This window comes from Choloepus didactylus, chromosome 5 (genome assembly GCF_015220235.1).
Source record: "Choloepus didactylus isolate mChoDid1 chromosome 5, mChoDid1.pri, whole genome shotgun sequence".
In the NCBI taxonomy this organism is placed as follows: domain Eukaryota; kingdom Metazoa; phylum Chordata; class Mammalia; order Pilosa; family Megalonychidae; genus Choloepus; species Choloepus didactylus.
In genome coordinates, this window is record NC_051311.1 from 165622655 (window position 1) to 165628654 (window position 6000).

Here is a 6000-nt window from a genome sequence, read left to right on the forward strand (position 1 = left end):
GTTTTAGAGTTAATATTGTCAAGATTTGAGAATTGTTTAATATTTTCTTCTGTTATAATATTTATACATTGGGTCCTTGGGTTTGGGGCTACATTGTTGGATTTTTCTCCCATCAATAATTTGGGGGAAATCATTAGGTACGACCTTATGAGCTTATGAAGTTCCTTAGCTAGTGTAAATGCTTTGGTTTGTCAAAAGTTCTTTATTTTTGAAAAGTCATTTAAGGGTTCTTTCCAATTAGCTTTGTCTATCTAGTTTTTGGCATGACCTTCACCAGCAGTCATGCAAATTAACTGGTGAAGGTCTGAGTATCCACTCTCATAAGTCTGAATAGTAAAATTGAATTCTTTTTCAAAACCTACTGGGTCTTCAGTAGGACTTGAAAATCTTACCACTTTTGAAGGGGAGTTTGGCTAAGCTAGAAAAGAGAGGAGGACAGGATGGGTTAGGACAATCAAAGACAGGAGTTCTGGATAATTTTTTGAAGTCTAATAATGCATTTAGATAAGTCTCTGTTACTCTTTGTTAATTATTATTTATTTCCCAAAGAGAGGTAATTCTAGAATTAGTTATACATTTGCAAGCTTCCAAGCACTAATTAAAATAAGTATCTCATTTGGGTTGCTTAGTTTTGGAGCTTCTACTTTCTAGCTGAGTGCAAATATACCACATTAGGCATACAAAAGATCCCTATGGTGGCCATTAATTCAAGCTTTTCTCTAGTGGGCCAGGTCCAGCAGGATATGATTTTACATGAGGCAGAACAATAATTTTTGTACATGACACCAGCTGGTGATTTGGATGGCAGTGTACCATTAGAGTACTTAGATGGAACCCAATTTTTTAAAGTGAGTTCTGCTGGTGAGCAATCCTAAAGCCTAAGCCTAAGAGGAACTGTCTGGATTTTGGCCAAGTGTGATGTTTCACAGTGTGCCTTTCAGGGGATACTTGTTTTACTTGGTGGACAGCCTGTGTTCCAGTTGTCTGACAAGTGACCAGGTGTCCCTAGTTGCACGGAAATTGTCTTATGGATGGCAGGTGACCTCGTGAAAATCTAGCCCATCCATAACCATGTTATCCTTTCGGGGGAGTCTTGTTCTTCAGAAGCTCAGGCTTCTTATCAAAAAGTGGCAGGTGTCTTTTGGTCAGGAAGATTTTCTCAAACTTATGATGCCCGGTCCGGGTTCATCCTCAGGAGTCATATCCTGTGTTGTCAGGGAGATTTACGCCCCTGGGAGTCAGGTCCCATGTAGAGGGGAGGGCAGTGAGTTCACCTGCTGGGTTGGCTTAGCTGGATAGAGAGGGCCACATCTGAGAAACAGAGAGGTAGAGTCAAGATTTTAAACAAGGCTTACTATAGAAAGTAGTATAACAGTGTAGCAGTGTGAAGTGACACAGGCATACTGAATGATGAATTTTGTAAGAAGTAACATGATGTGAGATTAATTCAATAGATCAGTACTTGCATATATGTAAGCACTAATGTTGATTAAAATATAATATGTTGGCCACATTGTAGTATTCTTTTTACGCAGTTCTAAACATAAAGATTTGCATCAATTAGAAAATAACTTTGAATGTCCACAAAAGCATCTAGAACTCAAAATTATGATCCTTAAATATTATCTTAATATTATAATATACATGTTCGTGGTAGGTATGGACACAAACATGGATAAGTAAAAACATTTTAGAAGTAGGTTCTTATGATATGTTAATACTCCTTAAAAATACCATTTAATATTTTCACCAAAATTTAGGAAGGAATTAAAAATAAAACTATATAAATAACAAAAAAAGAAAAAAAAAAGGTGGCAGATGCTCCAGTAGCATTTAAGTGCCCATCCTGTGCCCACTGAAATAATTATTTGCTTGCTCACAGTCAGAACAGGGGTCAAATTGGTTGTTAGGGAGGTGTTCCCTTCACTGAAAAGAGATCAGTACCAAAGCAGGAATTTTTAAAGTCCCATTCGAGTACTCACAAGACAAGGAAAGCTTCCTTGCACATCAAAAAGGACAAACACTAAAGGGCTGTCACCATCAGCCCAAACCAGAGGAAGCAAAGTTCAAATGTCCTTTACCAGAAGACACTGAAAGAAAGGTCAGAACCACAACCCCAAAGGGGGAGATTCAGAGCTGAGAGGACTCACTGACAGGAACCTGGGGCCATCGGGGAGACAACAGAGCTCAAGCGGCCCTTGTTGTTACCGTGCTCACATCCAACGGCGGCTCCTAAGTCAGGTCAGTGGTCACTTTGGATCCTGTTTCTGATGCCACGTGATGTCAACCTAGAAATTACAAATTGAGGTGCAAGGCAACAAGGGCATTTATTTGGGGTCTTAGAATTGCAATTCGGGGAGCACAGATTCAGTAACAACCCAAATCGTGCCCTGTCTTGGCATTTCCAGGCAAGGGTTTTTAAAGAAAGAGAAAAAGATTAGGTAAGTTGTTTGTGGTTGCTGGATATTTGGGGTGCTCCAAATGTCCTTCAGGTTAGTTTACTGAGTTCTTTATCTTGTATTTTTTTTTCTGGTGTCTGGATGTCCTTAGGGTTTTGAGGGACATTATTGCTTGTGGCTTTGCATACTGTGGCAATTTGTGATATCTGACTGAGACCTGCCCAAGAATAACCTTCAGAATTGCCTCCTGACCCCATTTTAAATTTCTTAGCCAAGGCAACTCTATTTTGTTTCATTTCTTCTTACAAGTCCAATATCATTCTTTTTCCTGATACTACCTGATCCTTTGTATCATGTTCTTTTCTTTCCCATTCTTTCTCTCCCCTTTACTCCCACCCCAACCCCTTCTCAGCTTGTAGGATCTTCTCATTATCCCCAAGGTTCTGAAAAATTTCAGTGATGTTCTTTGGCGTGAGTCTACATTGATCGTCTGGGCACAAACTGGGCCCTTTCTCTAAAAAACTCATATCCTCAGACTGTGTTTTGTTGTCATGATTGTTTATTTTGTTGAATAATTCCTTTCCTCCTCCAACATTTAGACAGCCGGAAGGCAGGATGTGGGGAGGGGTCTCACTTTTGAGCATGCCTATGTTCCCTCAATCACTGTTACAATGTCTGTGTAACAAATGATCCCAAAACATAAGGGTCTAAAACAACTGCTATTATATTGTTCCCCTTTGCTAATGCTGCCCTTTTGGAAAATACCAGAAATAGATTGGCTTTTATAAAAGGGGTTTATTTGGTTGCAAAGTTACAGTCTTAAGACCGTGAAGTGTCCAAGGTAAGGCATCAACAATCCAGTACCTTCACTGGAGAAAGGCCATTGGCATCCGGAAAACCTGTTAGCTGGGAAGGCACATGGCTGGTGTCTGCTTGCTCCCAGGTTGTGTTTCAAAATGGTGCTCTCCACAATGTTGCTCTTGGGGCATTTTGTCCTTTCTTAGCTGCAGCAATTAGGTCCTTCTGTTTGTGGGCCCCTTTATAAGACTCCAGTGAACTAATCAAGGCCCACACTGAATGGGTGGGGCCACATCTCCAAAGAAACATTCAGAGGTCACACCCTAACCAAAGGTGTCACTCACAGTTGGGTGGGTCACATCTCCATGGAAACAACCTAATCCCAATATCCCACAAGATTGGATTAAAAGATTGTGGCTTTTTCTTGGGGGACATAATATACCCAAACTGGCACACAAATGCACAGATTTTTTGTGGGACTGGAATTCAGAGACGGCTTGTCTCTGCTCCACAGCATCTGGAGGTTCAACTGCTGTTACTGAGTGGCTGACTGGAGTGCTGATACGTGACCACTGTCTGTGGCTTGGCTTCCTCACAGCAAGGCAGCCGCGGGGTGGTGGGACTTCTTTCAAGTTAGTTCAGATGTGCATGAGTGAGTATTCCAGGAAACCAGGCAGAAGATCTATCGTCTCAGGACCTGCCTTCAAAGGCATACAGTGGCTGCCATCCTCTGTTAGTTGGAGTGGTGACACGCCTGCCCAGATCTGAGAGGAGGGGTCTCACACCTCACCTGTGATGGCAAATGTGCCAAGAATTGTGGCACCATGTTCTAGAGCTGCCACAATCCCTTGGTGTTTAGCGAAGTAACTGCACTTTCCAAAATGCCTGATGCAAATCCTTCCAGAGGCCTTTTACCACTCTCTCTGGAGAATAAACCTCTGGTCTTTTTTGGGGGAGGACGGAGGGCAGAGGAGGGTTGGAAAAAGGCAGTTGCTCAGTTTTCTGGGTTGAGGGAGAGGATCTGACCTTCTAAGAGATTTTCAAACCATGTTCCTGGAGTGTAGAGAGTAGAATCCTATTGTATAAGAGATAGTGGAATGGGACTTGTGTGTGTGTTGGGGGCTGGGGGGAGTTGCTATTTTATTTACTTTTATTTCCTTCCTGATTCTAGTCTGTGACCACATCTCAGTGCTCCCCCTCCTCATCATGCTACTGTTTTATTTCTTTTATACCCTCCCCCAGTGATACCATCTGTTCTAGTTTGCTAATGCTGCCAGAATGCAAAACACCAGAGAAGGATTGCCTTTTATAAAAGGGGGTTTATTTGGTTACACAGTTACAGTCTCAAGGCCATAAAGTGTCCAAGGTAACATATCAGCAATCGGGTACCTTCACTGGAGGATGGCCAATGGTGTCCAGAAAACCTCTGTTAGCTGGGAAGGCATGTGGCTGGCATCTGCTCCAAAGTTCTGGTTTCAAAATGGCTTTCTCCCAGGATGTTCCTCTCTAGGCTGCAGTTCCTCAAAAATGTCACTGTTAGTTGCACCTGGGGTATTTGTCCTCTCTTAGCTTCTCTGGAGCAAGAGTCTGCTTTCAACAGCTGTCTTCAAAATGTCTCTCATCTGCAGCTCCTGTGCTTTCTTCAAAGTGTCCCTCTTGGCTGTAGCAGCTTTCTCCTTCCATCTGATCTTATATAGCACTCCAGTAATTTAATTCAGACCCACCCTGAATGGGTGGGCCAACACCTCCATGTAAATTATCCAATCAGAGTCATCACTCACAGTTGGGTGGGTCACATCTCCATGGAAACACTCAAAGAATTACAATCTAGTTAACACTGATAGGTCTGCCCACACAAGATTACATCAAAGATAATGGCGTTTGGGGGGACATAATGCATTCAAACTGGCACACCATCCTTGGACCAGGCCCAGGCTCAGCCTTGGTCACGTAGCTTCGAACGTCTTTCCTGACCTCATGCCTATTAGAGGCTTGGACTCAGACAGCAAGGTGCCTGTCAAGAAATGGGAAAGGAGGCCCGAATGCATGGGTCCAGCCATTGCCAAAGGGCATCGTCTTGACAGGGTAGCTCCAGTGAAGCGAGTGTGCCTCCATTCCAGTGGAGGTGGACAGACCTCAGAGCCCACCTCATCCCACTGGCAGATGGAGAGACTGAGACCCAAGACAGGGCAGGGGCTTGTCAAGGCCCATTCCAGCTCTGCAATTGTCTAAGTTCTAGAAGAGAAATCAGAACCAGACCAGCTGGCAGGCCGGCAGGGAGGGAATTCGAGTTCCACTCCCAGCTCTGCCCCTCACCCTTCTTGGACAAGATACTGAACCCACCTGAGCCCTCCAGATAAGGACTGCACAACCAGTTACTCTCCCCTTCTCTCCTCCTCCTCTTACTTTGTCTCCTTCAGACCGAGCGTCCCATTCCCTACTCTTGCTTTTCTTCCTCTACTAACAGCGTCTTCTCTCCTGAAACTGTTTCTCAGTCAGGGTGACTCACCACCCTGGTTTGCCCAGTACTGTCCTGGTTTTAGTACAGGAGTTCCCGAGAAAGTCCCCAGTCCCAGGCAAACTGGGATGCTGAGTCACCCTGTCCCCAATCCACCCATTCACCTTCCCCCTAAACCACATCTTGTCCTGGTATGCAGAAAAAAGTTAACACAGCAGGCCAGACACAGCTGTGTCAGTTTGGATGTATTATGTCCCCCCAAACGCCATGTTCTTTAATGCAGTCTTGTGGGGACAGACGTATTAGTGTTGATTGGGTTGGAATCTTTGGATTAGGTTGTTTCCA